At 50.3% G+C, this 11,131-nt stretch overlaps 1 long non-coding RNA gene across 1 annotated transcript; it reads left to right on the top strand.

Moving 5' to 3' along the window:
* On the top strand, positions 1,737-3,269 carry LOC108636754. Its single transcript, XR_001918571.1, has 2 exons — positions 1,737-2,198; positions 2,473-3,269. It is a non-coding gene; the product is annotated as an uncharacterized LOC108636754 (long non-coding RNA).

Below are 11,131 nucleotides of genomic sequence, written 5' to 3' on the forward strand. Positions count from 1 at the left end.
TGCTTTCCTGGAATAACTCACACTTAGTCATGACAAATTATTTTCTTAATGTGGTATTGACCTCTACTTGCTAACATTTTATTTGTATTTTTGCCATCCTCTATCCTTAATCTTTCAGTATCTTTCGGTTTTAATCATGCCTCTTCCAGACGTCATGTTATTGTATATATTTTTCTATATTCAATCTGTCTTTATCTTTTATATTTGGTAAGTTTTGTCTCTTTATAATTATTATAGTGACCGTATGTTAGGATTTTGCTTTTGTGATCTTATGCTTTGCTTTTATTGAATTTTATTTTCTTTTCTGCTTCTTTTTATTCTCTTTTCCTGCTTTCTTGTGGCCATTTTGAGTTTTCTGCCAGTTTAAAAGGTTAAAGATTGTATTTTTGTTCTTACTGTGGCTAACCTCAATTTAAAACCTCTAATTATGAATCTTTACCAGTCTTGGTAAACTTGGCAATATCTTATTGTATCTTGCAATTCAGGACGTTTTGCCCGTGGTTTGGGGCTCCCTCTTCCTTCAGCCCCCATGGTGCTGATATTTTAGCCCTGGGACTGTTGTGGACACAGTCTGTTCCCCACCTGGTTCCGATGGTGGACTTTTCCTGGGCGTTTCATCACCCTTAGCTCTGTGGCTCTTATAGCAGTCTCCTGGGTTTGTTTCTTTTCATGTCTGAATCCTGCCTCCAAGAGCTTTTTTTAGTGGATGGCAACATTTTTGAGGCTTGTATGAGTGAGAATGTTTATATCCTCACATTTGAGTGACAATTCAAATTTTAAAAAGCTAACATTCAAAGTCATTTTCTTTTACTACTTTAAAACAATTAAAGGACGACTTGCTTGGTGGCACGGTGGACAAACATCCATCTGCCAATGGTTTGATCCCTGGTGCAGGAAAATTCCTCATGCATGGAGCGGCTGAGTCCATGCGCCACAGCTGCTGAGCCTGCGTTCTAGAGCCGGAAACCGCAACTGCTGAAGCCCGTGCACCCTAGAGCCCGTGTTTGGAAACCACAGGAGCCACTGCAGGGAGAAGGCCACACACCTCGGCTGGAGAGTCGCCCCCTTTCTCTCTGCAGCTGGAGAAAACTGGAGCACGGCAGCGAAGACCCAGCTCAGCCAGAAATAAATAAAATTATTTAAAAAAGAGAAGCCCATTACACCAGTATCCTCTTGGACTGTTTCCCTACCAAGCTGTCTCTTACTCCTTTGCAGGTAGAGTGAGGATAAAATTCAACCATGAAACTTCTGCGAGTGAAGGGGCGCTTCTAGTAATGAAACTTGGGCCACAGATGTAAACTAGAAGGGCCTCGCGTAAACGGAGACACCCTTCTCCAGGGGATCTTCCCAACCCAGGGATCGAACCCAGGTGACCCGCATTACAGGTGGACTCTTAACCAGCTCAGCCACCAGGGAAGCCCAAAATGGAGACACACGCTCTACTTACCGGCAGGTTGTTTAACCACCCTGATTACAGATGCTTCATCCTCTCTCTGGAAGCGTTTAGAGTTTTCTCCTTGCATTTGATGTTCGTGGGTTTTGTTTCAGCGCTTCTTGTGTGGATTTGCTGCTGTTCCTCCTTGTATGAGTTCTTTCCGTGTGACGCCCTCTTCCTCCGTCCCTCCCTGCCCCCCACCCTCCTCCTCTCTTTCCCTGCCTCCCTCCCTTCCCTCACTCTGTGTCTCCGGACTCCTCCTGTGAACTCTCTTCTGGACTCTTCACTGTAGTCAAACGTAGAGCTACTCATCCTGCCTGCAGGAGCCGTTTCAGTCCCAGTGAAATGGATTTATTATCACGAGTTTTTTAAAAGGCATTCTGTTTTATTCCCTGTCTCCAGCACATTTTAATGCTCAAGTGCTTTTGCAGATGTAGGCACTCTGGGCCTGGGGAGGCAGGAGCCCCACCCCTCGGCCTTCCTGAAAGCTATCTATTTACTTTTATGATCGTAAAAGGTGTTTCCAGATGCCTGTGGTACTACTGCTATCCCTCCAGGAACTGTGGACATGAAGCCTCAGACTCCACTTTCCTTGCCTCAGGATGGCTAGAGCCCCTGACCACAAACAGCAGAATCTCCTTGGACCAGTCTAAGCAGAAAAGTAAATGCTACAGGATCCATCAGAGAATCATGCAGAATGCGAGTGCGTTTTAAGACTGTGCTTCCAGGACCAACACCTGGGCGGTGTGACGGGCGCGGATAGGTGAGAAAGTGGTTCCCCTGATCAGTGGCGGGGCCTCTGCTGCCAGAACCGGCCATCTTCTAAGCGATGATGCTGCCCGCACGCGGGCCCGTACAGTGGATGTTCCGTAGGGAGCCTGCTTCTGGGGCACGCCCGTGGGAGGCCTGGGGGCACAGCGGGAGCCCCAACCTCGCCTCCTGCCTGCCGGCTGCCAGGGAGGCCTGTGAGGAAACGGGAAGTTGGAGAACTTCCTAAAATACACAAACGCTGCTTGTGTTACGGGCTCTGGTTACAGGAGCCCCCAAGGAGCCTCCAAGCCAAAGGAGGAGGAAGACCAGCAAACTTCCCAGAACTGCCCCCAGGAGGACGGAACGGACCATCCAACCTAAGACAGCTCTGCCAACCAGGAACATGTTCACATTTCTCTGAGTGCTTGCTTAATTCTCCCATCTCCAGGAAAAGGAAGCCTTTTAAATTAAATTTGCAGAGTTGTCTCTCTTATGTTCAAGAAGTCTTCAGATTATTTTAAACACGCTGTAAGCTTATCAGTTCCACAGAGAGATGACCTCATTGATCAGGGGGGCTTTCAGAGCGTCTGATTAGGAAAAGCAACCGCTAAGATTCAATGCCCACTCAGGAGGCTTAGGTGCCCAAATTGTGTTGAAAGATGTACTCTTTGCTCTAAGTAGTAACTTCTGAAAACTGTAATAAGCAACTATGAGGTTATGTAATTCTTAATTAGGAAGGCTTTCAGAAGAAAGGTGAATGTGGTTGTGTTTAAATGAAGCAGAACTGGAAAGACTGGATCCGCGCACTGCAGACTGTCCTTACCATCCACACCGTCGGCTCCCATCTCCAGCGCTGGTTTCCAGACACCGAGCACGGATGTCGGCAGGCCCAGCGCTGCTGACGGGAGCCTGTTTTAACAGCTTCACCCCGTGCTCTGCTCTCACTCTTGGCCAGAAGCAAAGACACTGCGATGGAATTCAGTGAAAGGCACGGCAGCACGCGTTGGCCTTCCATCCGGCTCATGCTGACCTTTCCCCTGACTCTTGGCAGAACTTGGGCCAAGAGCGGAGCTGCAGTTAAAAATTAAGCAAATGTGGTCAGAGAACTCTCGGGGTTTTGCTTGTATTTTTAAGTGCCTAACTACAGTCACTATAAGGTTTGAGGTGGGTGAACTACTTAGGAGGTATTTGATTACGCTAGAAAATACATGTGCGTATGCAAGCTCAGTCACTTCAGCTGTGTCTGGCTCTTTGTGACCCCATGGACCATAGCCCGCCAGGCTCCTCTGTCCATGGGATTTTCCAGGCAAGAATACTGGAGTGGGTTGCCACCTCCTCCAGGGGATCCTCCCGACCCAGGGATCGAACCTGTGTCTCTTGTGTCCTCTGCATTGGGGGTGGATTCTTTACCCGACAAGCCACCAGGGAAGCCCAGAAAATATACAGAGGAAGCAAAGCTTGCATTTTGACGTCTGAATGAAGAGAGGATTTCAGATCCAAAAGAGAGAGAGAGAGAGAGAGAGAGATATGTTGTTTTTGCTTATCCTGTGGAATCTTTCTAATAAAAAAATATTCTATTTGCTTGGCTGCAGCAGGTCTTAGTTGCTGCATGCGAGCTCAGCTGTGGCATGTGGGGTCCAGTTCCCTGACCAGGGAGCAAGCCCAGGCCCCCTGCATCGGCAGCACAGTCTTAATCCCTGGACCGCCAGGGAAGTGCCTGTCCTACGGGATCTTGAGACCATCCGTCTCCCCAAACTCTGCCTACAGAAAAGTAAATGGACCGCGCAAGGTCTAGAGGATATTAACCGAGAATTATGTGAGCGTGTGCGATGTCAACCTTGGCATGAAAATACAGAGCCTAGTATGCAGAAAATTTGGTTCAGTTCAGTCCAGTCGCTCATTATGTCCTACTCTTTGCCACCCCATGGACTGCAGCACGCCAGGCCTCCCTGTCCTTCACCATCTCCCAGAGTTTACTCAAACTCATGTCCATTGAGTCGGTGGGGCCATCCAACCATCTCATCCTCTGTCATCCCCTTCTCCCACCTTCAATCTTTCCCATCATCAGGGTCTTTTCCAATGAGTCAGTTTTATTATTTTTATTTAAATAGAATGGTGATAACTCAAAAAGGGTACAAGATAAAACTTGCCTATCAGAACAAAATTAAAAATTAAACTGGACTTCCCTGGTGGTCCAGTGGTTAGGAATCCACCAGCCAGTGCGGGGGACATAGATTCGACCCCTAATCCAGAAAGATTCCACATGCCATGGGGCAACTAAGTCTGCAACACAGCGAAAGAAACCACGGCAATGAGAAGCCCGCTCTTTGCAAAAAAAAAAAGTTAAAATAAACTAGGTTGTAACATTCAGTTCAGTTCAGTTCATTTCAGTCGCTCAGTCGTGTCTGACTCTTTGCGACCCCATGAATTGCAGCACGCCAGGCCTCCCTGTCCATCACCAACTCCCAGAGCTCACTCAGACTCATGTCCATCGAGGCAGTGATGCCATCCAGCCATCTCATCCTCTGTCGTCTCCTTCTCCTCCTGCCCTCAATCCCTCCCAGCATTACTAGAAGCTAAATATCAAAAGGTAGAGTTGATTTGTTTAGCCAGAACCCACGAGTGTAGACAGACCTCACTGCCCACACTGAGGAACTGACGAGATCATAGATACTGAGGTGCCTGGACGGTCGCGTGATTCTTGGCCTGATTTCCAGTGTCCTACCCTGCAGACGGTGATGCAGCCATGAAGTTAAAAGACACTTACTCCTCGGAAGAAAAGTGACGACCAACCTAGACAGCATATTCAAAAGCAGAGACATTACTTTGCCGACTAAGGTCCGTCTAGTCAAGGCTATTGTTTTTCCAGTGGTCATGTATGGATATGAGAGTTGGACTGTGAAGAAGGCTGAGTGCCGAAGAATGGATGCATTTGAACTGTGGTGTTGGAGAAGACTCTTGAGAGTCCCTTGGACTGCAAGGAGATCCAACCAGTCCATTCTGAAGGAGATCAACCCTGGGATTTCTTTGGAAGGAATGATGCTAAAGCTGAAGCTCTAGTACTTTGGCCACCTCATGCGAAGAGTTGACTCATTGGAAAAGACTCTGATGCTGGGAGGGATTGGGGGCGGGAGGAGAAGGAGACGACAGAGGATGAGATGGCTGGATGGCATCACTGCCTCGATGGACATGAGTTTGAGTGAACTCCGGGAGTTGGTGATGGACAGGGAGGCCTGGCGTGCTGCGATTCATGGGGTCACAAAGAGTCGGACATGACTGAGCGACTGAACTGATACTGGGAACATGAGCCTAGAGCTTCCCCTTCTAAGAACTACCAGCTACTGGAATGCAAAAGCCTTCACACTGAAAACAAACGCAAACACCTGTGTTGAACTCTACATTGGGTAAGTGTTCATGTAGCAGAGAAAAAAGACCGTCTCCAGTGAATTTAGAACTATTACTTAGAACTTACATATTGAGGACGTGAATTCTGAGGGCAAGGAACAAGAGTAATTGCCAAGCTGGCATTCAGTAGTTTCATTGTTTGCTGTAATAATGGAATGATTGAGAAACTATTTTTATATTGTTGGGTAAAGCAAGTAAGGAATGAAATGCTTGTGTTAGAAATAATACAATTCATTAAACAATTTGATTACAAAAATTAAAGAAATTAAGTAGAAGTACTCTGCAAGTACTAACCTGATCTGCCTCTTGAGAAACCTGTATGCAAGTCAAGAAGCAACAGTTAGATCTGGACATGGAACAACAGACTGGTTCCAAATAGAAAAAGGAGTGCATCAAGGCTGTATATTGTCACTGTTTTTATTTAGCTTATATGCAGAGTACATCATGAGAAACGTTGGGCTGGATGAAGCACAAGCTGGAATCAAGATATCTGGGAGAAATATCAATAACCTCAGATATGCAGATGACACCACCCTTATGGCAGAAAGCGAAGAAGAACAGAAGAGCCTCTTAAGGAAAGTGAAAGAGGAGAGTGAAAAAGTTGGCTTAAAGCTCAACGTTCAGAAAAAGAAGATCATGGCATCCAATCCCATCACTTCATGGCAAACAGATGGGGAAACAGTTGAAACAGTGGCTGACTTCATTTTTTCAGGCTCCAAAATCACTGCAGATGGTGATTATAGCCATGAAATTAAAAAATGCTTATTCCTTGGAAGAAAAGTTATGACCAACCTACACAGTATATTGAAAAGCAGAGGCATTACTTTGCCAACAAATATCCATCTAGTCTAGGCTATGGTTTTTCCTGTGGTCATGTATGGATGTGAGAGTTAGACTGTGAAGAAAGCTGAGCACCAAAGAATTGATGCTTTTGAACTGTGGTGTTGGAGAAGACTCTTGAGAGTCCCTTGGACTGGTAGGAGATCCAACCAGTCCATTCTGAAAGAGATCAGTCCTGAATATTCATTGGAAGGACTGATGCTGCAGCTGAAACTCCAATACTTTGGCCACCTGATGCGAAGAGCTGACTCATTGGAAAAGACCCTGATGCTGGGAAAGATTGAAGGTGAGAGGAGAAGGGGATGACAGAGGATGAGATGGCTGGATGGCATCACCAACTCAGTGAATATGAGTTTGAGTCAGCTCCGGGAGTTGGTGATGGACAGGGAGGCCTGGCGTGCTGTGGTCCATGGGGTCGCAAAGAGTCGGACATGACTGAGTGATTGAACTGAACTGAACTGAACTCAACAAGAATTGACAGGGAAATATCAGTGTGAGCGTATGGCCTTTTTTCCAAGTCCTTTTGAGTGCTGTGGGCTGAACTGGCCAAGACACCCTGCGCCTCTGGCAGCAGGAGGGAGCCGGGCTGGCGTGTGGGTTGCTGACACACTCCCCACGCGAGGAGGGGGGCCTTCACAGTGGGGCTGAGAATTCGGGGGGGCTCGTGCTGGGCTTAGTGCGATCAAAGCAGAGAGACTCGGACAGGGGCTCCCAGAGGCCAAAGTGATGACCTTTGAACTGAAAACAGTGATCGTCACTGACGAAAACATTCAACCTATGACGGTTCCTGATGCTGCTCTGCTCAAAAGGGGAAACACCAGAAAAAATAAGTCAAAGTAACCTGTTACAATTGAAATGGCTACTGAGCCCATTATACTCGAAAAATCGAGCAGAAAAGGAAAGATTGAGTATTTATCCTGTTCTTCACTGTGGCCCATGTCCAGATGTAAGTGAAGAGTTAATGGAATAATGCGCTACTTTATAGCAAAGCTCTGATAACTAGACATAGAAAGCACTGTCCAGCTGCCCTTGTGACTGTCTAGGTAAGAGTTACCACCTGGGGCCAGTACCACCCTCCCGCCCCTGGGGTCAGCCTCTGCCCTCCTCCAGGCTAGGACCCTGCCTGGGTGACAGACCCCTCGTGTGACTCTGCTCCGTGCGCTCTCTCCAGGCCTGAAAACCGAGTTCTTCGGAGACAATGACAGGCTGTGGAAGCGCTCCCATGTAACGTCGGGTGTCAAGACCTTAGATTGTGTGACTACTTGTGTTTTGGATACCCTCAGCCAACCCCCCTGCACAAACACATCTGAGAAGATGGCTGAGAAATCCCAGACGAGCACGTAAGAAGGCACAGTCCCTGAGCCCGGCCGGAGGTCCCACGTGGCCCCGTGGCGGGCGGGAGCAGCCTTTGCAGGAGGTGTGGGGCACGGCCAGCGAGGCGGGAGGAACGTCACTGAAGGGGCCTGTGGATTTCCCAGCCGCCACGTCTGTGCTGGGACGTGCAGGTCCAGCCCGGGACAGCGAAGCCCACTCGTCACGGCGCCCACCTCTGCCCCGTGACCCGTCAGAGAAAGGAAGTGTCCTTTCCCGGACGAAGCCCTCGTGGCCCTTTGACACGTGACAGTCGACGTCACTCATTATGGAAGTGTCACAAGGCAGGCTTTGAACCCCGCATTTTATTATTTGAAATGAAAAACATTTTGAGCCCTGGAGTATTATTTTCAGACAGAACATTATTCGTGGCAGTTTAAAAAATCGAAAATGTGGTGATACTGTCAACTAAAAAAAGAAGTACAAGTTGAGAGCTGGGAGTTAAGTTTTACTTGGGGCAGAATGAGGACTGCAGCCCAGGAGGCAGCATCTCAGGGAGCTCTGAGAGCCTGCTCCAAAGCGGCAGTCGGGGAAAGTCAACATATAAGGTTTAGGTGAAGGGGGCGTTCCCTACCATGAAGCAGTCATTTTACAAAAGGTTTTCTGTCAGTCATGAGGGTCTGACATCACCATGAAGGGATTTAGTGCGTCTCTAGATATGCCAGGATTGAGATAATAAAATCTGTTCTAAAACATCCAACTATCTGAAGACCTGTCCCACCAGATTCCCTGGAGCACTGAGTGCCTCCCTCCACCCTGAACTCCCTCAGGGGGTGTTGAAGGTCAACAGCTGTCGCAGCTCGGGGTTCAGTCCCCATAGAGGCAGACGGCCTTTGCTGTTCAGCCGCTGGCAATGCTCTTGGTAAGTAAAAATGGTGGCTCAGACAGTAAAGCGTGTCTACAATGCGGGAGACCTGGGTTCGATCCCTGGATTGGGAGGATCCCCTGGAGAAGAAAATGGCAATCCATTCCAGTACTATTGCCTGGAAAATCCCATGGACAGAGGAGCTTGGTGGGCTACAGACCATGGGGTCGCAAAGAGTCAGACATGACTGAGCGACTTCACTACCAACCCAAACTTGGGTCTCCTTGCCTGCACAGTAAAGCCAGCCCACTGACCCTGGGCTGTGGGGAAGGAATGGGCAGCGTTACTGCAGGTGATGGGCAAGGAGTCTGGACAGCTGGTGCTCCAAATAGCCCCGCTCCCTGTGGGTTTCAGTAAAGCATGTTTTACAGGCCAGATGCGGGGGGTGGGGTGGGGTCCCAGGGAGTGTGATCAGTTCTCTGATTGGTTGATGGTGAGGTCACAGGGAGGGGTCAGGTGTTCACATGATCAACCCTCAGGCACTGATATGTCTGGGGACCGTGTGCTCTTGGTAGTTGACCTCTTCCTTTTGGAGGGGGTTTAGCATCCGTGAGACAGCTCAGGAATGAGCACCAGAGATGTCATCTGGGGGCTTGAGAGGAGGGCTCAGCGAAGGACCTGGGGGAGGGGTCCGTCCCGGAAGGCCATCGGGTCCTGCTCCGTTGGGCTTTTAGAATAACCACATTCGCACCAAACCGAGCCCTGTTTTCCTGTTTCAGTTGTTATTACCGTGTTAGCGACCATATATATATGGCTAACATATTTACGTATTTATGTTGGCTTGGCGTTCTCTACTGACACTCCAGCCAATACCCAGGCGAGATGCCCTGCGGGCACCCTGCAGGGAGCAGGCACTGCGCCCAGAGGGCAGATCAGATAGCAACCACGTTCTGTGAAAACTCACTTCTCATGTCGCCCCAAGACAAGGCTTGGTACGTTCACAGGAGGAGCACAGAGCTGGAGGGCCCGGAGTCCGTGCTCCCAGGAGGGTTCCGTCCAGCCCACTGGGAGAACGAAGTTTTAATACCATTTGGCCAGTCTCTTTGATGAGATTTTCACTTACGAACAGAAAACCCACTTGTTCTAAGTGTCCTTTCTTCTGATTCACCGGTCATTTTAAAGGAACCGAGAACCTTTAAGAGAATAAGTCTGGTTCTGGGCCACGGCTGTCCTGTTGGTGCTGATGCTGAAGGGAGTTAGGAGTCGGATTCCAGCCAGCAACGCTGCACCCACACCTCTCCTCGTCATTCCTCTGGGGTCCTGGCATGTGTCCCCGCCGGGACTCTGCACAGAGAACGGGGAGCTGAGGGCCGCCTGAGACCCCGTGGGAAGCTGGCCCCCGGGGCCCCTCAGCGCCCCCTCTGATGTGGGCCATGCACCTCACGGGGCCCATGGGTCCCTTCCCCGAGCCCTGCGCCCAGCACACACCCTGCTCGTCCACATCCACTCAGGGCAGAAGTGGCCCTGCCGGCCTGTCTGCATTTCCTCACCAGGTGCCCAGGTGTGAGAGCTGGCAGATGGTTATCAGTCTCCCAACTGACAACCTGGAGCTACACGGGTTCCTCGCTGGCACTAGAGACGGGTAGGACGGGTTCTCCAAGGTGCAAGGGGGAGGGGAGGATCCCAAACCGCAGGCTAACAGTGCTGGCTCCGGACGGGACAGGCCGTGAGGCTCCTTTATGTGCAGCTGGGTGGTTTGCATTGCTTACAAGTTGTTACTTGTGCAACTGGTCCAGCAGAAGGCGCTGTTTAATTAAGCCCATCCAGGCTCTGATCCAAAGTTTCTTTCAACCACCCTCCCCTGCAGGTAGGCAGCCGTGGAGGCATGAACCTGATGGCGGGGGAAGGGCTTGTCCCCAGGCTCCCCTCTGTGGTGGATGCACCTCGAGGCAGGAGGCCCCAGTCACACAGGCCCCCTGCCCCCTTGCCTCTGGTTCAGCGGGAACAGGCTGGCTGAGAAGGGACACAGAGCCTGCGGACTCCTCTCCATCTGCCTCCCTTGTCCATTACCGCCAGAGCACAGCAAACCCGCCCCCCTCTGCAGGGGAGCGTTAGAAACCCCAGCCGTGCTGCGTGCTGACCCGAGGCATCAGGACAGGCTCCTCAGGGTCGCCCCACCCCCGCCCTCCGAGCGTGCGCCTGCCTGGGGTCAGCCTCCCCTCCCGGTGCCCCGCACGGCGCTGGCCATGCGGTGTCGATGCGTGCCGGGGGCCTGCAGTCCCCACGGCGTCCGTGGCAACAGCACGGGTGTGCCCAGGGGCACCCACTTTCCACTGCCTGCCCACAAGGCAGAGGGCGCTATGAGCAGCAGGGACTGGGGGTGCCCTCTGGAAACAGGCCCCGGCCTGTCACTGCCCCCGGCCGGCTCGCCCACTTTCAGGGAGCTCAGTTTTCACCTGTAAGTGTCCTTTCTGGGATACAGTTCTTCAGTTTCTTAACAAACACAGCAAGGTATTTAATCATAC

Source organism: Capra hircus, chromosome 9 (assembly GCF_001704415.2).
Source record: "Capra hircus breed San Clemente chromosome 9, ASM170441v1, whole genome shotgun sequence".
NCBI classification, from domain to species: Eukaryota; Metazoa; Chordata; class Mammalia; order Artiodactyla; family Bovidae; genus Capra; species Capra hircus.